Below are 26,706 nucleotides of genomic sequence, written 5' to 3'. Positions count from 1 at the left end.
CAATTGATGCTGAAAAAACATTTGATAAAATTCAACATCCCTTTATGATTAAAAAAAAAAACCCTGAAAAAACTGGTATGGAAAAAACATACCTCAACATAATAAAAGCCATATACAACAGACCTGCAGCTAGTATCATACTGAATAGAGAAAAAACTGAAAGCCTTTCCTCTAAGATCTGAAACATGACAAGGCTTCCCACTGTCCACACTGTTATTCAACCTAGTACTGGAAGTCCTAGCTAGAGCAATCAGACAAGAGAAAGAAATAAAAGACATACAGATTGTAAAGAAAGAAGTCAAATTATCCTTGATTGCGGATGATATGATCTTACATTTGGAAAAACCTAAAGACTCCACTGAAAAACTATGAGAACTGATAAGCAAATTCAGTAAAGTTTCGGCATACAAAATTAACATACAAAAATCAGTAGCATTTCTATATGCCAACAATGAACAATCTGAAAAAGAAATCAAGAAAGTAATCCCATTTACAATAGCTACAAATAAAATTAAATACCTAGGAATTAACCAAAGAAGTGAAAGACTTTCCAGTTAAAACCATAAAATATGGATGCAAGAAATTGAAGCAGACACAGAAAAATGAAAGGATATTTATGTTAATGGATTGGAAAAATAAATATTGTTAAAATGTCCATACTACCCCAAGCAATCTACAGATTCAATGTAATCTCTTTCAAAATACCAATGAAGTTCTTGACAGAAATAGAAAAAAAAAATCTTAAAATTTATATGGAACCACAAAAGACCCAGAGTATCCAAAGCTATCTTAAGTAAAAAGAACAAAACTAGAGGAGGAATCACATTACCTGACTTTAAATTATGCTACAGAGCTATAGTAACCAAACAGTATGGTACCAACATAAAAAGAAATAGACACATAGACAACTGGAACAGGATAGAGAACCTAGAAATAAATCCACACATCTATAGTAAACTCATTTTCTGCAAAGATGCCAAGAACATACATTGGGGGATGGGATAGTCTCTTCAATAAATAGTGCTGGGAAAACTGTATGTACATATGCAGAAGAATGAAACTTGATCCTTTCTTGCCTTATACAAAAGTCAAATAGAAATGGATTAAAGACTTACAAAATCTATGATCTCAAACAATCTACTAAAAGAAACTACTGAAAGAAAACATTGGAGAAATTCTCCAGGACATTGGACTGGGCAAAGACTTCTTGAGTAATACCCCACAGGCACAGGCAACCAAAGCAAAAATGGACAAATGAGGTCACATCAAGTTAAAAAGTTTCTCCACAGCAAAGGAAACAATCAACAAAGTGAAGAGACAACCCACAGAATGGGAGAAAATATTTGCAAACTACCCATATGGCAAGGGATTAATAATCAGAATATATAAGGAGCTCAAACAACTTTATAGGAAAAAATCTAGTAATCCAATTAAAAATGGGAAAAAGATCTGAACAGACATTTCTCGAAAGAAGACATATAAGTGGCAAACAGGTATATTAAAAGGTGCTCAATATCATTGATAATCGGAGAAATGCAAATCAAAACTACAATGAGATATCATCTCACTACAGTTAAAATTGCTTTTATTCAAAAGACAGGCAATAGCAAATGGTGGTGAGGGTGTGGAGAAAAGGGAACCCTCACACACTGTTGGCGGGAATGTAAATTAGTACAATCACTATGGAGAACAGTTTGGAAGTCCCTCAGAAAAGTAAAAATAGAACTACCATACGATCCAGCAATCCCATTTCTAAATATATACCTAAAAGAAAGGAAATCAGCATATTGAAGAGATATCTGCACTCCCATGTTTATTGTAGCCCTATTCATAATAGCCAAGATTTGGAAGCAACCTAAGTGTCTATCAACAGAATAATGGATGAAGAAAACGTGGTACATATATGCAAGAGGGTACTATTCAGCCATAGAAAAATGAGACCTTGTCATTTGCAACAATATGGATAGAATTGGAGGTCATTATGTTAAGTGAAATAAGCCAGGCACAGAAAGACAAACATTGCACGTTCTCACTTATCTGTGGGAGCTAAAAATTAAAACAATTAAACTCATAGTGATAGAATATAGATGGATGGTTGTAAGAGGCAGGGAAGGGTAGTCAGGAGTTGGAAGGTGGAGGTGCAGGGGAGACCATTAATCAGTACAAAAACATAGAAAGAATAAATAAGATGTGGTTTTTGCTAGCACAGCAGGGTGACTATATTAAAAAATAATTTAACTGTTCACTTAAAAATAGCTAAGAGTATAATTAAATTATATATTATAATTAGATGATTGAATTATATATATTTACTCTGATATGATTATTATGCATTGCATGCCTGTATCAAAATATCTCCTGTACCTCATAAATATATATACTTACTATGTAACCACAACAATAAAAAATTTAAAAAATATTAAAAAGGTAGAGGATACAAAATAAACCTTAGAAAGTATGTGTTTCAGATGCAGTCAGACCAGGGACTTTAATTTTCAGTCAGTAGAGTAAAAACAATGGGTGACAGTTGAGCAGGTGTAGAGCTGCTGGCTTTTTTGGCAGGTTGTGGTTGCTGTAAACAAAAGAAGTTCATTCTTTTACCCCTCACTCCTCTCTCTAGGGCCTGGCAGTCATAGCAATGAAGGTGAGAGTGGGTGTGAGTAAGGGTGGAGGAGGCGGCAGGGTGGCTGAAGGAGTCTGGAGTGTGTGATGGGGGGTGGGGGGGGCCAAGGAAAGACAAGGCTGATGAAGGGATGTTAAGGAGTGAAGGCAAACTGCTGAGAAGAGGTGGACCCTTGTAGATGACAGTGACGTAGAGGTGTAGAGACCTCAAGGGCACTGTTAGAGTCTTCAGGTTCAGGGGATGAGGGAAAATGAGGTCAAGCCCATAAACTTTCTGCCAGGGATAGCAAAGATAAGTTCTGAAAATTCATGTGAAGGTTTTTATCATCAGTTGGGTTTTAGATGCTTAGTATCCTTCCTTGATTATTTTTCTTAGAAACTTAGCATTATTCTTTAAAGGGACAAAATGAGCCATATTCAAGAGAATTGGTCAAGATGAATTCTTAGGATCATGTTAGGAAAGCTGGCTTAATCCCTGTGATTATTCTCTTTGATCTCTAGTCTAATAATAGTAATAACACCAACAGTGATAGCTAGGTGCCTGCTGCTTTACCTATATTAGCATTAATTCTTATAACAATGCTATAAGGTGGGTATTATTTTAGAGATAAGAAATCTGAAGCCCCGGAGGTTGAAACTATATCCACAACTGCATTGCCTGTCGGTGGTGGAGCCAGCATTCAGAGCCAGGTCTGTTTGACTTTAAGGTTTTCATCTCTTCACCTGTTATTTTCCCCCAGCTACCATGGTAGGGAGTGAACAGGCTAGATCTATATAGGCACAGTTTAAAACTGTGTCAGAGTTAGCAAAATAATGTCTGTGGACTGCTTGGGGATTTTGGCCAACAGCCTAACAGTGTTTTTCTGTCTCTGGCTTGGCTGGCAAGTGGTTTAGGATTCTGACTGAAGGAAAGGAAGGTGACATTCGGTGCCTGCATCATACTGCTGGCTGGCCTTGACTTCAGAGGCCAGTGTTCCTGTGATTGTTCTCTTGGGTTTTAATTTATGCCCCTGCCAAAGCGCAGGCCCAGTGTCTAAGCCAGATAGAAAGATGCCTGTTGGGTAATTGGAAGGAATCAGGCAGCTGTAGAGAAGGCTGCAATCCATGTAGAAGTGGACAGAGCTCTCTTTCTTTGGGTACTCTCACTGGGTGGACACTTGGTGCCCATTTGCTGTCAATGATATGATGTCCCTAATATAAGACTCTGGAGAGCTTAGGTGTTGCTAATTGGCATAACGTTAAAGAATTGGATTATATGGGATTTTTTTCTTGGCTTAAAGGATAATATTGGATTATAAAGTCATTCAAAAGGTAGTTTTTGAGCACTCACTATATTGTAATCATTGTTCTAAGTGCTTGGGATATATCATTGATTAAAATAGTAAAAAAAATGATTGCTCTTGTCAAGTTAGTATTCTAAAAGATAAATAAATGCTATTCTTCCAGGGATATGTCCTTAAAATCAATTTAGCTCATTTTCTGTGCGTTAAATAAGTGAAAAGTACTAGGCTTTAGAGATGACAGGAAGTTAGACAGCTCACAGTCCCATACTTAGAATAAAACAAAGACACACATGAGACTAGTATGAATACAAATATGACAAATTTTATAATAAAATATCAAGGAAGCAAAGGAGATTCAAAAGCAGAAGAAATCATATTTGATTATCAGAATTAGATCTCACAAAGGGAGTAGCATTTGAGTTGTTTCTAAAAGGATGGTAGAATTTTGACTGGTGGAGATTAATGGGAAGGTTGTATCAGTTGTAAAGATCATCAGAGTAAACACATGGGTGTGTTTGGGGAAGACTGAAAACGCCAGTTTGGGAGATGAAGGCTAGAAAAATAGCTTGGGTGATGTTGTAGAAGGCAGATAAATAACTGGGTCCTATTTTGTAGAAACAAGAAAGTCATTTGAGGTTTATGAATATGGAAAGGACATGATTAGAACACTTTTTTTAGGGGAATAGTAATTGATCCATTGAACTATTATATACTAAACACTTTAACTTTACATCGTCTTATATACTCCTGAAATGATCCACCATTTTATGGAGCAAATTGAAGCTTAGAGGGTTTGGGAAAATTGCTCAAGACCACACACCTAGAAAGAAATAAAACTAGAGTTTGAATATAAATCTATCAGATTATGGAATGTTATTTTCCCAGTAATAGTGTTTGCAATAGTCCAGGTGAGACGACATAAGAGCTTGAACTAGAGTGGAGGTAGTGAAAATAAAACAAAAAGTTGAATATTAAGGAGGATAAATGGGAGTGATATGTTAGAAATGAGTCTTAGAGAACTTTGCTGTCGAATTTAAGAATGGATGAGAGGGAGGGATAAAAGAGAGGAAAGAGTCAATGATGACTGAGATTTCTGGCCAGTAGAACAGTGGCACCATTAATAGAAGCTGGAAAGTCAAGTGGAAGAACTGGTTTTGTGGAGGAAGAGGATGACTTTGGTTTTGAACATGTTTGTTTTGTGGTATTGGAGAAACATCCAGATATCCGGCTAGAAGATTACAATACAGGTCTGAGCTCATGGCCAAAGAATTGAGAGCAATCTATGTAGAAGTGATTGCTCAATTGGATAATATCATTGGGAGAAAAGCATAACTGGATAAAAGTAAAGGGCCAAACCAAGATGAGGAACTGAGTTTCAGAGTAAGAAGAGTCAAGAAAGGATTCAATTCTTATTTTTGAAAATCTGACCACAGTAAGGGAAGTAAGGAAAGAGAAAAAATGAGTGTTTGATTAGCATCTGATATCCAAGAGCCTTTACAATGTGGATTCTTAAATGCTGCACAGAGACTGCCATGTTTCTTTATATGTTTGTTTGGGTAACTTTTCTGTCACTTGCATAAGTGACCTGGAATAGTTTCTTGACATCACATCACAGTAGCGTTGTTGTGTGTTGGTGCCTCAATCACTCCTGTCTGTGAGGCCTGGGTTTTTCCTGGATGCGCACTAATAACTCAAACATAGATATTGGTGTTTGGAAATGTTTGAGCAATATCCCCGAATACCCTGCTCTTAGTGGTTGCTTGACTGCAGGGGAATGTCCATATGTGTGTTCCCATCTTTTCCATTTATTCTTGGTAGAAGAACATAAGGATGACTGAAATCCTGAGTGGGAAGGCACATTGGAGTAAACCACAGTCAGGGCTTTGTACCCTGGAAGCTTGGATATACATCTCTCTTGGTAAAAAGCTGGCAACAGTGCAACCCACCTTTGAGAGCTTGTAGAGAAAGGCAAATTCAAGCAAGTGATTCATAGATTACAAGTATCCTGAGAAACAGGAAATGAGGGAACAAGGCTATACTCAATCTTTGTAAATGGTAAGCAAATCCTCTCTTCCCACGTGAAAGAAATTGGCTGTGAAGAAGTATGGTGTCCCTTCTAAAACCTCAACATTCTTGAATTTATGAAGTGCTGGTTCATGATGTTTCATTGGACTGTTTTTATTTTTTCTTCCACAATTTCATGTCCTTTCCTCAATTCACTTGTTCATGGGTTTTGTTTTGTGCACTGGTCAATTATCAGAGCCCAGAGCAAGGGCACACAGTAGGCATTATACATACATTTATTGAGTCTGTCTGTCCATGTATCTGCTTGTCTATTGCTTCTTTCATCCATTCATTCATTCATCAAATATTTATTATTTTTTATGTACCAGATTTTGTGCTAGTTCTCAGTGATAAAAAGGTGAATCTGAAGTCATCCCTTCCCTAATTAAGCTCATAACCTAGTGGCATGACAGTGACATAAACCGAGTTACAATTCCCCTGGATAAGCACAGTAATAGACCTAAGCACACTTGACACCAGCTCTGCAGTATGGAGGAAGGAGAGGAGGAGGGGTAGGCAGAGGTCAGAGGAGGCTTCCTGAAGAAGGAAACCTCCCTTCCTGTACTTTAGAGATCTCCCGGTGTTGATTATCTTTTTGCTTTCTCTTATCTGAAACCTCTTCCTCTTTACTGTGTCGTTCCCACCAACCTTTAAATTTGTTCAAGTCTCCACCATCTTGAGAAAAATCACTCTTCTTAGTCCAGCATCCCTCCAGCTACCTCCCTCATCTACTTCTTTTTTTTATCCTTTCTCTCTTGCCTTTCAGTCCCAAGTCCACTAAAATCTGGCCCTCATCTTGACCTCTCCCTCAAATTGCTCTCAACCCAGGTCAATAATGGCATCTTGGTTGTTAAATACAACGGAAACTTTCTAGCCTTTTCCTTATTTGTCTTCTTGGTTGCATTTGCCACTGTTGACACCTTCTGTAAGCTCAGCTTCCTCCCTTGGTTCCTCTGACTCCCCTAATTTTCTTGTTCTCCCTCTCCTTCCCTGCCTCTGCCTTCTCATTGTTTTGCAGGCTCTTCCTTTACAGCTCATCATTTAAGGATTGGTAAATGTTGGAATTGCCCAGAGATCTCTTGTAACTCTGTGTTTTCTTCCTGAGAAAGCTTGTCTATTATGATTGTAATACCATTTTTATCCTGATGATTTCCACATAATTTTCTTCAGCCAGGATCAATCTTCTGAGCATCAGACTTTATTCCTGCATTCATCCACTCAATAAATATTTACTGGTGCTCACTATGTGCCGAATACTGTTTTAGAGATGGAGATTCAGTAGTGAATAAAGTCCTTGCCCTTGCTGGAACTTACATTCTTCTAAAGCAGAAACATGCACACAAACACACACACACACACACACACACACACACACACACACACACACACACATATTCTGTGAGGTGGTGAAAAGTGCTATGAGAAAAATAAAGCAAATGAGGGAGTGCTGGGGTGTGGGAGAAAGATTTTTCTCCTTATGAAGTGTGGTCGGTAAGTCCCCTTTAATCAGGTGACGTTTAAGCAGAGACCTGAACGAAGCCAAGAAGGGAGGGAGCCAGGCAGATATCTGGGGGAAGAGCTCAGTTGCCAGAGAAAAGAGCTAATGTGAATGGTCATCACCATCATTCTCCTCTGTCCTCACTGAGGCTGAGTAAGAAGTCCCATATGATGAGAATCTTCTACCTTGGGCCAAGAGGTGGATAATTAGGGGAAGAAGTGACTGGTGCCATTTCTAAATTCTCCCTTCTTGCTCCTACACTCAACAAATGGGCTTCTTTTCTTGCTTAATGTAGTTGAATCATACAGGTGGGCTAGAAAGAATTGAAATAGTCTCTGTAAATTACTGGCTATCCCAGAAGCCATGTGGTAACAATTATCTTCCCCCACAAAACCGCTTCTCCACCCATGTTCTCATTGTCAGTGACAGGCACTGGCATCCACCCTGTTGCCCAAGCTAGAAACATGGACATCACCCTCCCTCATCCTTAACATCTGATTCATCACCAAGTTCTTGTAGGTGGCATTCTCTCTCAAATCTGTCCATCTCTTTCAATCTCTGTTGCCCCTATATAAAACCAGTCACTCTCCTCTCTGCTTTGGATGACTGCCCCGGACCTCTCTGTTGGTTTCTTCTCTTCTTGTCAGTCCCTCCTCCAATCTATTATCTGCAGGCCAGTTAGGGGAGCTGTCTCTAAAACAGAAATCTAACCTTAAACTTTTCACTGGCTCCACGTTGCCCAAGGGAAAGCTCCTGTACTGCCTCCAACACTCCACCCCAGTCAGGTTGAGCTGTTTTGACTCTCTTAAAAAATCTATGTTCGGCCGGGCGCGGTGGCTCATGCCTGTAATCCCAGCACTTTGGGAGGCCAAGGCGGGCGGATCACGAGGTCAGGAGATGGAGACCATCCTGGCTAACACGGTGAAACCCTGTCTCTACTAAAAATACAAAAAATTAGCCGGGCATGGTGGCGGGCACCTGTAGTCCAAGCTACTCGGGAGGCTGAGGCAGGAGAATGGCGTGAACCTGGCAGGGCGGAGCTTGCAGTGAGCCGAGATTGCGCCACTGCACTCCAGCCTGGGCAACAGAGCAAGACTCTGTCTCAAAACAAAAACAAAAAACTGTATTCTGGCCAGGTGCGGTGGCTCACGCCTGTAATCCCAGCACTTTGGGAGGCCGAGGCGGATCTCTTGAGGTCAGGAGTTTGAGATCAGCCTGGCCAACATGGTGAAACCCCCTCTCTACTAAAAAAAATACAAAAATTAGCTGGACGTGGTGGTAGGTGTCTGTAATCCCAGCTACTCAGGAGGCTGAGGCAGAAGAATTGTTTGAACCTGGGAGGTGGAGGTTGCAGTGAGCTGAGATCATGCCACTGCACTCCAGCCTGGGTGACAGAGTGACATTCTGTCTCAAAACAAAAACAAAAACAAAAACAAAAACCTATGTTCTTTCTGATACAGAATGTTTTTATGTATTATGATGCTATTCCCTTGTCTGGAACCTTCCCTTCTCCTCCCATTTACTTGACCATTCCTACTCATGCTTTGGGTCTTGGCTTAGATGTCACTTCTTCCAGAAAATATCTGACTTTGGCTAAGTTCCTTGTTGTAGGTGCTCCAGGTCCCCTCTAGTCACTGTACTTTTCACTGGACTGTGATCATTTGTTGAATTACCTATGCTCCAAACTACAGTGCATGCTCTCTGAAAGCAGAGACTGGGGTATGTATAACTACACCCTAGTCTCTGGCACAGAGTGGATGTTTGATGGTTATTTTTTTGGATAAATGAATGAGTAAATGAAGTGACACTTGAGCAAAATTAAAGAATGAATAGGAGTTACCTGGATAAAGAGGTAGTGAGAACACAGAGGGTGTCCCCGGTGGAGAGCACAGCTTGAATAAAGGCACAGAGGTGAGAAACATCATGGTGAATGAGGGAAACTATATGCAGTTTGGTGTTTCTGAGGCATAAAGCATGAATATGGAATTGGCAAGAGGCTCGAGAGACCAGTCAAACCATGGAGGGTTTGTGGGTCAGGTTAAGATATTTAAACTTGATCTTGTAGGCAATGAGGAGCTTACAAAATATGCTTTAGATGTTTAATACAGACAGTTCTATGAAGATTGAATTTGAAGGCAGCAAGAATAGAGACTAGAAAGAGTTGTTAGGAGGTTGCCACAATTCTTCCTGGCTCTGCCTTACAATATGATTTATGTTTTTTCATGCTGACCCTCAGTATTAAAATTTTATTGTCACTAGAATCCTAAGACAGCCCCCATAATCTATGCTCTTGGGTGTTACTCCATGATTATGTTATGTGGCAAGAGAGATTTTTGCAGATGAAATTAAGTTTATTAATCAATTTGCTTTAAAATGAGGAGATTATCTAGGCTGGACTAACCTGAGCACATGACCTCTTTAAAAGCACAGTTTTCTTCTTGATGATCGCAGAAGTTGGAGAGAATTGAAGCATTAGAGGGATTCAATATGAAAGAAATGCTCTTTTGTGGACTTTGAAGGTGGAGGAATTCACATGGGAAAGGACTGAGAGTGGTCTCTAAGAGCTGAGAGAAGCCCCTTTGGGGCCAGCCAGCAAAGAAACAGGGACCTCAGTACTACAACCACAAGGAAATGAATTCAGCCAATAACCACATGAGTATGGAAGCAGGTCACTTCTCAGAGTCTTTAGGTAATAACTCAACCCTGTTGACATTTTGATTTCTGCTGGTGATGCCCTGAGAAGAGAACCCAGTCATGCCATGGTAGACTTCTGACTGCATAACTGTGAGCTAATCAATGGGTGTTGTTTAAACAATAAGTTTGTGGAAATGTGTTATGGAGCAATAAAAAAGCCAATACAAATATTAGCAAGAGACTATTGTATTACTTTTAGTTGTTTATAGAAGGATGCTTGTCATATCTCCTTTTGCTTTATGAACAATTGTTTTTGGATTGGATCATAATAAAAGGACAACTGACACTGTGGCCTCACAGAGTGCCAAATACCATACCAACACTGAACAACTGATATCTCATTTAGTGCTCAAAACCACCTCATGTGAGAGCCACACCCAGCTATCTCCATTTTACAGAGGAAGAAACTGAAGCTCAGAAAAACAAAGTTACATGCCTAAAGTCATTCAAGTAGCAATCGACAGAGCTGGGACTTGACAACAGGCTGCTTTTCTCTGCCATATACAGAGGCTTGTGAAAAAATTTAGTGATTCCATTAGTATTCTTAACATTTAGAGTCTGAGAAGGGTTTAATGGTCTAGGTTATAAAACTGGACAATGAGAATAATATTCAAGGTTCAAGTTGTATGCCGTTTCTGTTTGGGATAGATTAGGGGATCATCTTGGGCATGATATCAATTTATTCTTTTGTGTTTTGTTGTAACCTGGACAAGGAGAAGGAATAAGAAAATGAAAGGTAGTTGGAGGGAAATGGTTAGAACTAATAAAAAGAAATGAGCTTGATATGGGTTTAAAAGTAGAGGTTTAGTCACAGATGTATCCAATTTAGCAATTCTCTGTTTCATGTCCATTCAAGCATGGGCAGGTGTCCCTTATTCGTGTGTTATAGAAAGCTTGAGGCTGTCTTGTGCCAAGAAAAAAAAGCAATTAAATATTTTAATATTTCCTGTCTATAAACTGCTCCCTGTTTTATTACTTCAAATGCACTGGATTTAAAAGGAGGTGTGAAAGACTCCTGAGCCATTAATAAGAGGCTGCAGCTGCTTGTGGAAAGCGATGCTATGTGCTTTTCAAAGGCATGTTTTTGGTCTGAGCACCTTGGTCCACAGACTGTTGATTTATGATCGCCCTGAAACTGATACAGAGGCATGAGGCAAATACTTCAAGTGCTTCCAGAATATATTTGGGCAGAATACAGACAATGAGTTCCTTTCCTTGGGGGAATACACAAGGAAATAAAGGGAATAAATATGAAAGCAGTAGTTCAAAAGTTATGGTGCAATGTAGAGTCAGCACGAAAAAAGAAAATCTTTTCCCAGAGCAAGCCTGAGTCAGTGGTGAATTTCATGTGGGTTGTTCATAAGACTTTTGTTCTTGTATGAACAGAATGAACAGTAGGGACTTAGTGATTTATCTGAGTCTTTGAGAGCATCAAATAGAGACATACCCTAAAGTTAAAAGGTAAAAACCAAGATGTAATTCTATTTTTTCTTACAATCAGCTAAATGAAACCAAAGGACTATTTCCCAAAGGTCTTAAACTTTATTTTTTTGAAAAGTTCATTTTTCCTTTTCAGGAATGGTGTATAACAGAGGTCAAAGGATGCAGGATGTTGGAGATTCAATTCAATTCAGCAAGCCTTTGTTTAATGATACCCTCTACAAGGTCATGTTCGGTGCTGGGAAAAATGCAATGAAGTCATTGCCTTCTCCCTCTGTCTTATGTAGGTGACTGGGCCCTTTGTATGGACATGTTGAAATCTTTTTGAACATGCTAGAAGGATGTTTCTTAAACTTATTTATTCCTGTGCCACTTTTCCAGTTTAGGCTGTGACCCACCTTATAATTTACTTAAAATTTTTTTTTTGATAACTCAGCACACAGTTTACTTAAATAGATTTAACCTCATCTTAAGCAATATTTGTTAAATCGCAGGGTTAGTATACTAGTTAGACCTTTTCAAATGCACCTTCAAATAATAAAGTTTTACAATATCCTTATCTTAAACCATTGGACTAGATGCATTTGGAAATTTGGAACACTTCTGAATGTCACAAAGATAATAATGTACATGTACTATATGTTATGTAGCACCACTATGAAGGTATGAACAATACCCAAGAATTAAAGATTAATATTTCCATAGTGAGACATGTGAATATTTGTACTAGGTAGAATGTGGAATAAGTTAAATAACCTCATATCCGTTGGAAAACTGTTGGTTTTCAAGCTTTTTGTTTATGGATTTCATAACTGCAGATAAGGAATTGCAGGTCTGTAAGTATCATTTAGAGAAGTTTCTGTAACACAAAAAAACAAAGTTGTCAGTAAAGTTCAATGCATGAGTCATTTCATCTTTTTTTCTGGTATATGACTAGGCTGAACTTTTTAGAAAATATTTTCACTCATGTATAAATATAAAGTACATTGAGTAAAGGCCTTAAAGAGCACCAATCTAAAGTACTTAGCTCAATGACTTTATGTATATATAAATTATATATATAATATATGTTATATATATTCCATGTAACCAGGACCCAGATAGAGAGATACAGAACACTTCCAGCACCAAAGCTTCCTTCAATCCCTTCCCTGACAATATCCCTCCTACCCTCCACACTATGATAACCAGGTAACCAGTTTTGAGTTCTGTGAAAGAGCTCATTTAAATGGAATCATGCTGTACATATTCTTTGGTGTCTGGCTTCTTTCACTCAATGTTTTTTTAAATCTTCAATTTTTATTTTAAGTTCAGGGGTACATGTGCAGGATGTGCAGGTTTGTTACACAGGTAAATGTGTGCCATGGTGGTTTGCTGCACAGATCAACCCATCACTTAGGTATCAAGCCCCGCATGCATTAGCTATTCTTTCTGATGCTCGCCCTCCCCCCAATCCCACCCTTTTCAGGCCCCAGTCCATGTCTTTCACTCAACTTAATGTCTGTGAGATTCTTCTATGCTATTGTGTGTATCAGTAGTTAGCTCCTTTTTATTGTTGTGTAGTGTTCCTTTGTTAACTATTGTAACCTCTTAGAGTGTTACATGTAAATATTTTAAGTTAACACTATATTGACATTGAAGTACGCTCCTTCTCTTCAAAAGACAGATAATCACCTGAAGAAAACTTTTATCAAGAAATTTGAAAGCAGCTGGCCATGCTCAACAAGATTGCACCCCTTTCAGCCGACTTAGAAAACACAGCTCATGTTGTGATGCTGTATATAAATAGCAGTTAGATTCATTTTTCATCTTGTTTTTGTCACTTTGGTAAGTGGATGCAAGCTGCTAGCTTCATCGAATTAAAAAAGAGACCAGGAGATTCTGAAGAAACATTTTGATTTAATTTTTGGATAGTGTAAAATTTTAGAAAAGGGAATTAAAAGCCCATATTGTTATCCAGCTAGATGATGATATGACATGAAAGAGTCTTTAGAATGAATTTTATACTAAATTTGGGATGGTGCTTTATGTTCAGGCCAGCTGTGCATGGAATGGAGTGAGCGGGGATGAGTTGGGAGCAATCATTGGCAGTTTTCTACTTCCTCTCAAATTCCTTCACAGTCTGGCTTCGTTTAAAACATTTGAGTTGGTGTGAATTACTGGAACATGAGAAGCACTCATTTTCAAAATACAAAAAACACATTCCAGAGGCGAATAGAAAGAATGATCAGATTTTGCTGCTTTAGATTGATAGGGAGAATAGAGAACTGAATGACCCAAGACAGATTGGAAATTCATTTGCTTGGATTCTCTTAATGGATTGTACTATGTCCTTGACAAAAACACACAACAGTGCCTATGCAAATGCTCACTATCCTTAAAAAAAAAATCAAAGGGGCTAAAAAACATTTGGAGATCTTGTGTATGCATCAGATCCACATTATCTCATAAGAGGCAAAGTAGCAAAATCACATGTAGGTTCTGGGATCAGAAAGACTTGGGTTTAAAAATCCCTTCTCTGTCATTGTCTAGCTGTGCAAACTTACTTCAATTCATTAATATATCTTATTCTCAATTTTGATTTTACTTGGCTTTTCTTTACAAGAAGCATTATCAGAAGTGAATCAATCTCAGGAAGGGCCATGCCAGTGAATTTTAAAGTAAAATGTAAAGATGATTAAAGAACTCACTGCCTCTCTTTCACTGATTTATTTGTCTTTAGAGACAAGGTCTTGCTCTGTCACCTAGGCTGGAGTGCAGTGGTGTGAACACTGCTCACTGCAGCCTTGACTTCCTGGGCTCAAGCAATTCTCCCACCTCAGCCTCTGAGTGTCTGGGACCACAGGCATGTGCCGACACGCCCAGCTAAGTTTTAAAAATATTTTTTGTAGAGATGAGGTCTCATCATGTTGTGCAGGATGGTCTTGGACTCCTGGGCTCAAAAGATCCTCCTGCCTCGGCCTCCCAAAGTGTTGAGATTACAGCCACCATGCCTGGCCTCTCTCATTTCAAAATACAGGAAGACCTAACCCTTAGTAGGCTGGGGTTACATTTCTACATCTTTATTTAGGAGCTTAAATATGTAGTAAACCATAACTTTTTCTAGATCTTTCTTTGGCTGGAATTTGCCAGGGAATTTTCTTTTCTTTTCTTTTTTAAAAAATTTTTCTTTTTAAATTGTCTGATGTTTTTTGTTCTTTAATTTTTTTTTCAATTTTTAAAAATTTTTATGGGTACATAGTAGGTATATATGTTTATGGGGTACATAAGATGTTTTGATATAGGCATGCAATGTAAAATAACCACATTATGGGGAATGGGGTATCCATCCCTTCAAGCATTTGTCCTTTGAGTTACAAACAATCCAATTACAAGCTTTATGCCAGGGCATTTTCAATAATATTTAGCGAAAATGATTTTCCCAAGAACTCACCAAATACCAACAGAGCTAGCCATATGATTGTATTTCCTTGTCATGATTTTTTTTAGTTGAGTACTGGGATAGTTTATAGAGAGTTCATTATCCCAGAGGTTGAATATGGGGGAAGAAAAGGGGGTTGTGCAAAGAAACCCAAGTGAGTATTCATTACATGTAATTGAAAGCTAATAATCTCTTCATGGATAACTACTCTACAGAAAAGACCAGCCAAACCACTTAAAACCATCCACAAAGCTCGCTGGCCAGTTAGGACAATAATGCTGAAAAAATATTGCTATGCTCAATTTATTTGATTACACCTTGTTTTATAGACTGCCTAATGATGAGTGCAGGTTCAAATTCAAATCGAGGAATTTTGCCTCAACAAATTCTTTTCTTCTGCTCTCCTGCACAAATCTAAAGATATTTATCATAAGAACTATATGTACCAAGATCTCACAGGAACATCACCACTGGGTCAGAAGCAAAATAAACTTCACCTGAGTCTGTCAAGAATTGTTTGATGAAATCATCTTTGGTCTGGGAGAGCGAGGTAATAACATATCAACTCAATTTTAAAGGTCCTGCTTACAGAGGACAGAGACAGCACCCCCCTACCCCCCAAAATGCTTTTATTTGCCCTGATACTTAAGATAAAGATTTTATTTTTCAGCAAAGTGATTAAAAATCTGGGTTTTTATTTAAAAATTCTGAGAGATTAGAGATCTAGCAAATTGTTTTTTGGTTTGGACAACAGTGACTCCTTTATACCACAAATATTTGGTAACACATTTTTATTTCTCATCCTTATTTCTCCACTGGAAAACCACTTTATGATAAATTCTGTAAATATTTATTGAAAAAATAAAATATACAGGTTTTATGCTTGGTGCTTCAAGTTTCAAGATGATTGTGTTTAAATCCCTTCTGTTGACGGCTCTTATATTTCTGAATTTGGCTCCCTTAAAATATTTTGTTTCATAGCCAAAGTCAAAAAACAAAACAAAACTATGTTTAAAAACACTACAGGGAAGAAGGAATCACTTCATTGCTTAGTTTTAAAACTACATGAATGACGTCGCTTTTGAGATGTGGAAATACCAGGGTAATTTTGTTTTACTAAAGGTGTATTTTCTTTTCCTTTTAAAGACATATAACAACTATTGTTTTTAACTGGTGAAAGAAAGAATTGGGTTTGGGGCTTTTCATGACCAGGTTAAGTAATTCAGAGCCTTGGTGCTAACAACGAAAGTGAGATTCCCTTTCATGGAAGGGCTGGCCCATTTGAAGTTGATGATTCCAGTCTGGCTGGTCCAGCAGGTTTTTATTTCTTAAAGCTTTGAGCACCATGAGTCAGAGGGAGAGGAAGAGAGAGGGAGGACATGAGCTCACTACAGAGAGGTTGGTATTAGAGGAGAAGGGAAGGATTGTTTGTTGGACCCAAACCAGAGAAAGGAGTGGCTGTTATTGCAGCATAAAGCAATGAGCACTGTAGGGGAGCAGCTGAGCTGTTTGTGGAGTCAGCTTCAGGGCCTCAAGGCTGAACATCCACAGGCAGCAAAAGCATGGGTTACCAGCCTGAAGTGTGAGCTGGTTTTAGAATCTTGTCCCAGTTTTTTTTTTTTTTTTGGTAGAGATGGGGTCTCACTATGTTGCCTAGGCTGGTCTCAAACTACTTGGGCTCAAGTGATCCTCCCACCTCAGCCTCCCAAAGTGCTGTGATTACTGGCGTAAGCCACTGCACCTGGCCCCCCTCTTTGGTTTTCTCTGCCTGGAAACTTGACTTGAGAGGCGGGTGTCTCGCCTCTGCCCTTGACTCACCGACATCACACTTCCTTTCATCTGAATGCTCTCTGAAGTGAGGTCACGTTGGTGAGCTCAGCTGTATTCAGGAGCCAGAAGAGCAAAGGAGAGCTTTTGCATGTGAAGATCTGCCTGGATGGAAGCTCTGATGTGATGGAAGCTCTTACTACCAATTGGCCAATGGTTCAGATTTTCTTAGAACTAAACATTTTTTTTGGTCCAGATATGCTAATCAAATGAAAAATGAATTGGGCTGGGATTTCCTCTTCGTAGTCTAACCTTAATGAAAGGAATAATGAGAGAATCTATATTAAATAGGACCCTTTTCATACAAGTAACAGAAATGCAACCTCAAATGTCTCCTTTTAGTGCAGGCAAAAGGGAAGAGCAAAGGATAGAACTGGGTCTGCAGGATCACTGGAAACAGAGACTTACATGCCTTCCAGTCTCTCTCTCTTTTAACTTTCACTTCTTTTCGACATGTTTTCCTACAGACCTCCTCCACAAGGTTACCTCCTTCTCAGACTCAGATCCTAAGCCTTGATATCAGAGAAGGATTGTCCCGTTTTTGTAAGTCCCAATTTGCAGATACTCAGGAAGGTCCAGCTCAGGTCACACGCAGCCTCTCTGCACAGTGGATGGGCTCTTGTGATTGGCAGTTCTCATGGGAACCATGTAGTGGCGTGAGGGAAGATGGAAATAGGAATGGGTGGGTCTGTGCCAGAAAAGGGAAGGGTGCTGGGCAGATGAAAGAATACATACCTATTACTACACAGAAAAAGGACTATATGATTGTATTAATCACAGTTCTCTGGAGAAACAGAACAAAAGAATTTTTGATAGAATGTGGCTTATGTGATTATGGAGGCCTAGAAGTTCCATGATATACCATCTGCCAGGTGGAGAGCCAGGAAAGCCAGCGGTGTAATTTAGTCCAACTCCAAGGCCTGAGAACCAGGAGAGCCAAATGTGTAAGTCTCAGACTGATTCCAAAGGCCTGAGAATGTGGTGGGGGCAGGGAGGGCAATAATGTAAGTCTCTGTCCAAGTCTGAAGGCCTGAGAACCTGAAGTACTGGTGTCTGAGGGCAGAAGAAGATGGAAGTTCCAGCTTAAGCCAAGAGGTGAATTCATCCTTCCTCAGCCTTTTTTCTTCTTAAAAGGGCCCTCAAAGGACTAGCTGGTGTTCATCTGCATTGGTGAAGGCATCCTTTCTCAGCCTACTGATTCAAATGCTCATCTCTTCTGGAAACACTTTCCCAGACACACCCTGAAATAATGTCTTACCTGCTCTCTGGGTATCCTTTAGCCTTGTTAAGCTGACACATAAAATTAACCATCACAAAGATACAAAAGAAGAAATTTTAGTCGAGGTTGAGTCTGAAATATCCATAAAGTACATTATTAAATGAAAAGTATGATTAGATCTTTCTGGTTAAATTTTAGACTTATTAGTGGGAGGGAATATATAGCATTGAATGTTCATTTCATGATGAGATTAAAAAAATGAAAGAAAAATAATTTGGCTGATTTCTTTTGAAAGAAAGGGCAGATCTCTGATGACTCCATGCAAGCTTTGGGTTAAATTTAAAGGTATCTTCCTAATGCCGGGGGAGAATCTCTGAGCTTCATGACTCTGGGTTCTCTGAAGATGGCTCTACTCTTGAAGGTGTTAATCACATGAGACTTTTGTAAAAATTCAATCAATTTCATTTCTCTGTAAGATGCTTAAAACTATGCCTACAAGTGGGCAGTATAACATTTCATTTCATTGTCTTCTGCAAATGTTTACTATTTGCTATCTATATAATCACTGTATGTTTCAATGGATTTGTTTTGCCTAAAATTATTCCCTAATTAACTCCACTAAGAAAGCAAAAAGGTGTCAAGTGCAGGTTTTTAAGTGGAAGTTGAAGCCCTGGTCAAAAGACAGAGAAAGATTATTTGAAGCATTTAATTGGTTATTATCCAGGTTGGGGAGTGAGTGTGATCTTAACGGCAGTTGAGAAAGATTTTTGAGCTTGGACAAAAAGGTGGAAAAGGATTGATTGAGCCCAGGAATTTGAGGCAGCAGTGAGCTATGAAGGTGCTACTGCACTCCAGCCTAAGTGACAGAGCAAGACTGTGTTGTCCAAACAACAACAACAACAACATCAAAAACCAAAGACAAAAAAGAATGTAATCATACATTTGGTTAACACTAGAGTATTTTATTTTTGATAGATATTCAATTTATTTTAGGTCTATTAAATATATTTAGACTGTAAGTTTTATATTGTCATTTGATGGAAATTGTGTATTTCACTGAAATTTTACAATTTAAAACATTGGCTTGAGACACAGCCAAAATTGCTGAATAGGAACAGCTCTGGTCTGCAGCTCCCAGAGAGACCAACGCAGAAGGCGGGCAACCCGCAGACCAGGAGATTCTTTTGTGTGCCTACATGACCAGAGCCCTGGGTTTCAAGCACAAAACTAGGCAGCTGTTTGGGCAGACACTGAGCTAGCTGCAGGAGTTTTTTTTCATACCTCAGTGGCACCTGGAACCTCAGCAAGACAGAACTGTTCACTCTGCTGGAAAGAGGGCTGAAGCTGGGGAGCCAAGTGGTCTTGCTCAGCAGGTCTCACTCCCATGGAACCCAGCAAGCTAAGAAACACTGGCTTGAAATTCTCACTGCCAGCACAGCAGTCTGAAGTTGACCTGGGACAATTGAGCTTGGTTGGGGGAGGGGCATCCACCATTACTGAGGCTTGAGTAGGTGGTTTTCCCCTTACGGTGTTAAGGAAGCTGCCAGAAAGTTCGGACTGGTTGTAACTCACCACAGTGTGGCAAAGCAGCTGTTGTCAGACTGCCTCTCTAGATTCCTCCTCACTGAGCAGGGCATCTCTGAAAGAAAGGCTGCAGTCCCAGTCAGGGGCTTATAGATAAAACTCCCATCTCCCTGGGACAGAGCACCTGGGGAAGGGGCGGCTGTGGGTGCAGCTTCAGCAGACTTAAACGTTCCTGCCTGCTGGCTCCAAAGAGAGCAGAGTATCTCTCAGCACAGCGCTCAAGCTCCGCTAAGGGACATACTACCTCCTCAGGTGGGTCCCTGACCCCCATACCTCCTGACTGGAAGATACCTCCCAGCAGGGGTTGACAGACACCTCACCTCATACAGGAGAGCTCTGGCTGGCATCAGGTGGGTGCCCCTCTGGGATGAAGCTTCCACAGGAAGGAGCAAGCAGCAATCTTTGCTGTTCTGCAGCCTCTGCTGGTGATATCCAGGCAAATAGGGTCTGGAGTGGACCTCCAGGAAACTCAAGCAGACCTACAGAAGAGGGGCCTGATTGTTAGAAGGAAAACTAACAAACAGAAAGCAATAACATCAACATCAACAAAAAGGATGCCCACACAAAAAACCCATCCAAAGGCCAAAACTAAAAACTCTCAGTAAACTAGCCATTGATGGAACATATCTCAAAATAATAAGAGCTATTTATGACAAACCCATACCAATATCATACTGGATGAGCAAAAGCTGGAAGCATTCCCTTTGAAAACCAGCACAGACAAGGATGCCCTCTCTCACCACTCCTATTCAACATAGTATTGGAAGTTCTGGCCAGGGGAATCAGGCAAGGGAAAGAAATAAAGGGTATTGAGATAGGAAGTCAAATTGTCTCTGTTTGCAGATGATATGATTGTATATTTAGAAAACCCCATCATCTCAGCCCCAAAACTCCTTAAGCTGATAAGCAACTTCAGCAAAGTCTAAGGATAGAAAATTAATGTGCAAAAATCACAAGCATTCCTATACACCAATAATAGTGAGTCAAATCATGAGTGAACTCCCATTCACAATTGCTACAAAGAAAATAAAATACCTAGGAATACAACTTACAAGGGACATGAAGGACTTCTTCAAGGAGAACTACAAACCATTGCTGGAGGTCACAAACGAATGGAAAAATATTCCATGCTCATGGATAGGAAGAATCAATATCATGAAAATGGCCATACTGCCCCAAGTAATGTACAGATTCAATGTTATTCCCATCAAACTACAAATTACTTTCTTCACTGAACTAGAAAAAGTACTTTAAATTTCATAGGGAACTGAAAAAGAGCCCTTATAGCCAAGACAATCCTAAGCAAAAAGAACAAAGCTAGAGGCATCATGCTACCTAACTTCAAACTATACTACAAGGCTACAGTAACCCAAACAGCATGGTACTGGTACCAAAACAGATATATAGACCAATGGAACAGAACAGAAGCCTCAGAAATAACACCACACTGGAAAACTGAAACTGGACCCCTTCCTTACACCTTATACAAAAATTAACTCAAAATGGATTAAAGACTTAAACCTAAAACCTAAAACTATAAAAACCCTAGAAGAAAACCTAGGCAATACCATTCAGGACATAGGCATGGGCAAAGACTTCATGACTAAAATGTCAAAAGCAATTGTAACAAAAGCCAAAATTGACAAATGGAATCTAATTAAACTAAAGAGCTTCTGCACAGCAAAAGAAACTATCGTCAGAGTGAACAGGAAAACTACAGAATGGGAGAAAATTTTTGCAATCTATCCATCTGATAAAAGGCTAATATCCAGAATCTACAAGGAACTTAAACAAATTTACAAAAAAAAAAAACATCAAAAAAAGTGGGTGAAGGATATGAACAGACACTTCTCAAAAGAAGACATTTATGCAGCCAACAAACATATGAAAACAAGCTCATCATCACCGGTCATTAGAGAAATGCAAATCAAAACCACAATGAGATACCATCTCATGCCAGTTAGAATGATGATCATTAAAAAGTCAGGAAACAATAGATGCTGGAGAGGGTGTGGAGAAATAGGAATGCTTTTACACTGTTGGTAGGAGTGTAAATTAGTTCAACCATTGTGGAAGACAGTGTGGCGATTCCTCAAGGATCTAGAACCAGAAATACTGTTTGACCCAGCAATCCCACTACTGGGTATATACCCAAAGGATTATAAATCATTCTACTATAAAGACACATGCACATGTATGTTTATTACAGCACTATTCACAATAGCAAAGACTTGGAACCAACCCAGTCAATGCCCATCAATGATAGACTGGATAAAGAAAATGTGGCACATATACACCATGGAATACTATGCAGTCATAAAAAAGAATGAGTTTATGTCCTTTGCAGGAACATGGATGAAGCTGGAAACCATCATTCTCAGCAAACTAACACAGGAACAGAAAACCAAACACCGCATGTTCTCACTCATAAATGGGAGTTGAATAATGAGAACACATGGACACAGAGAGGGGAACATCACACACTAGGGCCTGTTGGGGGGTGAGGAGGAAAAAGGAGGGTGAGCATTAGGACAAATACCTAATGCATAAGGGGCTTAAAACCTAGATGATAGATTGATGGGTGCAGCAAACCACCATTGCACACGTATACCTATGTAACAAACCTGCATGTTCTGCATATGTATGAACTTAAAGTATAAAATAAAAAATAAAATAAAATAAAACATTGGCTCTCAGAATTATTTCTAGAAAATGATCTCCTATGGAGTACTCTAGATGATGTTTCTTTCCTCGATTTAGACCTTAATTTATAGACTTTAAATTGTTTTCTCTTTATTCATACTAGAACAGAGAGGTCTCTTTTTTAAATCAGTCTTTGTGATCAGGCAGGGTGTGTGGATTGACTTAGGTTTTCCTCATGGACACTTCTGGTACTTGACAAATTCACTCCTCAGATTCATACTGTAGGATAATTTGATTATACTAGTACTTGATGGACAGTTCTCCTTGCCCACCTCTCGGGATCAGCCAGGCATTCATCTAGGGCAGCTTTGTGCACAGAAAAGGGACCAGGACTTATCCTTACTTTTTTATTCTCTCAACAAGCTTTTCTTGATGTGTTTTCTGAAAAATGCTTGTTATATAAGGTATTAAGAGTTGTTATGTGAGAAACTTATTTTCCAGGCAAAAGGACTTAGGCAATGATGGATAAAAATTTAAACATGATTACTTTCTGCAGAATATCACAAAATTGTTACAGGCACTTTGAACATCCAGGAAGAGGCCATGGATCTCTTCCCTAAATTCTTTGTTCACAAAATCTTCTAAAACATCCTTTCTTCTATGAACTTTACCTGGGGAAAAATTTAAACATGATTGCTTCCTGCAGAATATCAAAATTACTACATGCATTTTGAACACCCAGGGATAGGGAATGCATCTCTTCCCCAAATTCTTTATTTGCAAAATCTTTAAAAATATCCTTTCTTCTATGAACTTTATTTTGGGAATTCCTGCTACAGATAAGAGTACTTGGAAATCTACAATTCCAAAAACAAATGGCTGGAATGCTTTCTGTACATCCATTTCTAGAACGTTCACCTATTTTTCTCTTCTAATTGGTCTCCAAATAGTTGAAGGATAATGCAGAGAGAAGAGCCGATGGATTTTAGCTGCCTCAAAATCCCAAATAGTAGCAGGAAACACAGGTCTGTGTGTCTAGAAGTCAGAGAAAAGAGACGGGAGGAAGAACTTAGAGAATCAGCTGGGAACTCCTACTTGTTATTTTTTCAGATTCTTAAGTGGCTAAGATATTATGTTTGAACAGATGAAGCATGGGTAGGCTCTGAATTTTAAAAATCCAGCCCCGTTGTTGGACTGAATAGAAATCCCCAATAGATTCTTGTGGCAGGCTGCCAGTTTTAGTTCATAGAGATATAACAAATTTTGTCTTTTGTCATTTTTTATGTCATCCCAGGTATTTTAGGAGGGAGTTAGCACAGCCTGGAAAAAACACTTTAAATCTATTATCTTCATAAATATTCCTTTAAGTCCTATGAATTAATAATGTATTAGTCTGGTCTAAGAGGTTTAATTGTCTCACAGTTCTGCATGGCTGGGGAGGCCTCAGGAAGCTTACAATCCTGGTGGAAGGCACCTCTTCACAGGGCGGTAGGAGATAGAATGAGTGCCGATCGAAGGAGGAAGCCTCTTATAAAACCATAAGATCAAATGAGAACTCACTCACTATCATGAGAACAGCATGGGGAAAATTGCCCCCATGATTCAATTATCTCCACCTGGTCCCCGCCTTGACATGTGGGGATTATTACAATTCAAGGTGAGATTTGGGTAGGGGACACAGAGCCAAACCATATTAAATAATTATTCTTTATGGCCTCTTATTTAGAAAACTAAAGGCATAGGAAAAGAGAGAGAGGGGACGAACAGCAGACAGGATAAATGTCCTCTTACTTCTGATGTAATCTTTGTAGCTTTCACACGTCTTGGTAAGGATGGTTTCTCAACTGGATCTGCATGTTTTTGTTTTCTCCTCCTTAATAATTTCCTAGATAAATACCCTTAAAAATGGCCACTGCTGCTGCAAACAAGCAGGTCTGCTTTACTGCCCATTCAGGGGTTCTAAGCAGTCTATTTTTCAAGCTAGTCCCTTGTTAACTATCTTTTGCTCTCAATATTCATTAGACTAAGTACAATAAGCTGAGTACAATAAGCTGACTATTGCCTACAAACTATGAATAAATCATCATCAATTACCTTCAACTTCTTTGCTTGGTCCTTGTAGTAAACCTAAAATTAGGGAGAAAAACCCCAAAAGTTTCAGACCAGTGCCACTCATAACGTGGCCTGCAGACTAGTATTGGACTATTTGTTATCTGTCTGCAATAAAAAAAGTACAGAAATAGTAAGTGTGTAGCATTTTTATAGCAATTTGACATTGCCCTGACTTGCAAGTGCATGATTAGTGGTTTGTCCGTTGAACAGAGTACAGATCAGTTTGTTTGGGTGTTGTCAGACTCCGGGGTGTGACATAAGCTGTGCCTTAGTCCTATTTGGATCCTTTGGAACATAGACTGAGAAGCCCAGGATTAGAAAGTTCATCACCTTTTCCCATTGCTCAAGTTTTGCTGGAGGCTTTGTAAGCTTTGAACTCTCCCCTACAAGTTTTCAACTGCACAGAGAAACATTCCCAGTCTCCTCTGCACCTTTCACATTAATGACTCATGATTCAAATCCAAATTACTTGAAATCTGCAAAGGATCCATGAAGATGGAGAAGCAGAACTTACTTCTCGCAGTTGCTACACTAGAACTTGCCTGCCTGCCCACCTGCCTGCCTTCCTTCCTGCCTCCCTGCCTTCCTGCTTTCCTGCCTTCCTGCTTTCCTTCTTTTTCTTTTCTTTTTTTTCTTCTTTTCTTTTTCAGTTGGGTCTTGCTCTGTCACCCAGGCTGGAGTGCTGTCACAAGATCACACCTAACTGCAGCCTTAAACTTCTGGGCTCAAGTGATCTTCTTGCCTTGGCCTCCCAAAGTGTTGGGATTATAAGTGTGAGCCTCTGCCCTGGGCCTAATACTTTTTCTAATGACAGTGACAGAATGCTACATAACTTCTTCAGCTCATTTGTGGTTCAGGTTATGTAATAGTAACTTGGGCATGAATTAAAGCCTCTCACTCAATGTCACAGAAATGCCAAATATATCATTGGGTTGCATTTAAATCAGGAGGCCAGGCTGTTCAGCTGTGGCCCAACATGATGTGGCATAAGCCAGGTCCCAGAGATGTGATAAGTTATTTAGCACCATCTGCTAAAATTTCATACTTGGGAAACTATTAAAATAGATTTTTTCCCTCTGAAATTTAAAGATTTATTTATGTATTTTTAATTCCTCAGTAGAACATCTGTTGTGTGATACCTTGTGTGCATTTATACATCCAGTGAATTCACCTAAGGAGAAGATTTGTACCCTATAAGCATGTGTTTGTGTGTGTGCACACACGCTTGCCATGTGCTAGATCAGTGCAAGGAATACTAACTGTACTCCTGGACTTCTGTGAAATCAATGTGCTGAGTTGGTGAAGGACAGGCTATAACATTCTGAAGAGTCTCAAGTATTAAATATAATTTGTTTCCAAGCTTCTAAGACAATGTGAGATGAATAGTCCTTTCTTGTTCACAAATAAAAATCTTTTAAAACTAAAACCAATGTTTTCAATGTCAAAGATTGTTTCCTTTTTTGGCTTATCAGCCACCACTGCTTCTCAATAGGTCGTTTGCTCTTCCATCTAAGGAAGATTTATGGGACACCTATTGTGTGTCAAGTATTGTGCTAGATCCAGGTCTCTGCCTTTATAGGGCAGGCCCACAATAAGTAGCAATAGCAACAAATTATTCATTACAATGCATGCTTTGATAGAGGCATTAACAGGATATATAGGAGCACAGAGGATGGAACATTTAAATCAGAAGCAAGGGAATTAGGAATGAACTTCCTAGTGTAGGTAATATTTATACAGAAGACTGAGGAACTAGAAATAGTTAAAGAAGGCATGCTTGTGGGCGTGCCCTTGCACATTGTGTATGTGGTTTATGTGTGGAAGACAGTCCTCAGTGGAGAAATGACAGTATATTAGAAGGCACAGAGGCATGATTGGGGAATGTCACATTGAAGTAATTTTATGTAGGAGGTCCCATACCTCCCTAGATCATAATCTCCACAAAGAGAGCCTCTTATTCATCAGTGTGCACTCAGAGCTTGGCACATGATAGAAACTCCGTAAATATTTGTGGAACAAATGAATGGCCTGAAGTCATAACTTAATAAGTTCAAACTACCTCTGCAAATGATAGCAAGATATTGGTAGCTGTAGCTGGGCTTTACTATGGCTTTTATGATTTTTTTCTGGTAACTCGAAAGGGAAGACTCTGCTGTACAACAGCTGTTCTCATCCATTTTCTTTCCTTCACATTAGAATCACTTGTTCTTACTTTGCTAGTAATTATTGATTGATCCGTCAACTCTCTGTTCATGCTGGTGACATATAACACTTGTGTCAAACACGGTCATGGCTCTAA

General features: G+C 39.2%; 1 long non-coding RNA gene across 1 annotated transcript in view; it reads right to left on the bottom strand.

Annotated features, from left to right (window-relative positions):
• The window catches only part of LOC129136668 (uncharacterized), a 36,323-nt gene that overhangs the window by 4,462 nt on the left and 5,155 nt on the right, over positions 1 to 26,706 (bottom strand). The window contains exons 2-3 of the long non-coding RNA XR_008538531.2: positions 19,973 to 20,131; positions 12,358 to 12,460 (exon numbers count right to left, since the gene is read on the bottom strand). This is a non-coding gene — a long non-coding RNA (uncharacterized LOC129136668). The remainder of the gene's footprint in view (positions 1 to 12,357; positions 12,461 to 19,972; positions 20,132 to 26,706) is intronic.

Source organism: Pan troglodytes, chromosome 10, assembly GCF_028858775.2.
Source record: "Pan troglodytes isolate AG18354 chromosome 10, NHGRI_mPanTro3-v2.0_pri, whole genome shotgun sequence".
In the NCBI taxonomy this organism is placed as follows: domain Eukaryota; kingdom Metazoa; phylum Chordata; class Mammalia; order Primates; family Hominidae; genus Pan; species Pan troglodytes.
This window is presented reverse-complemented; position numbering and strand designations above follow the sequence as displayed.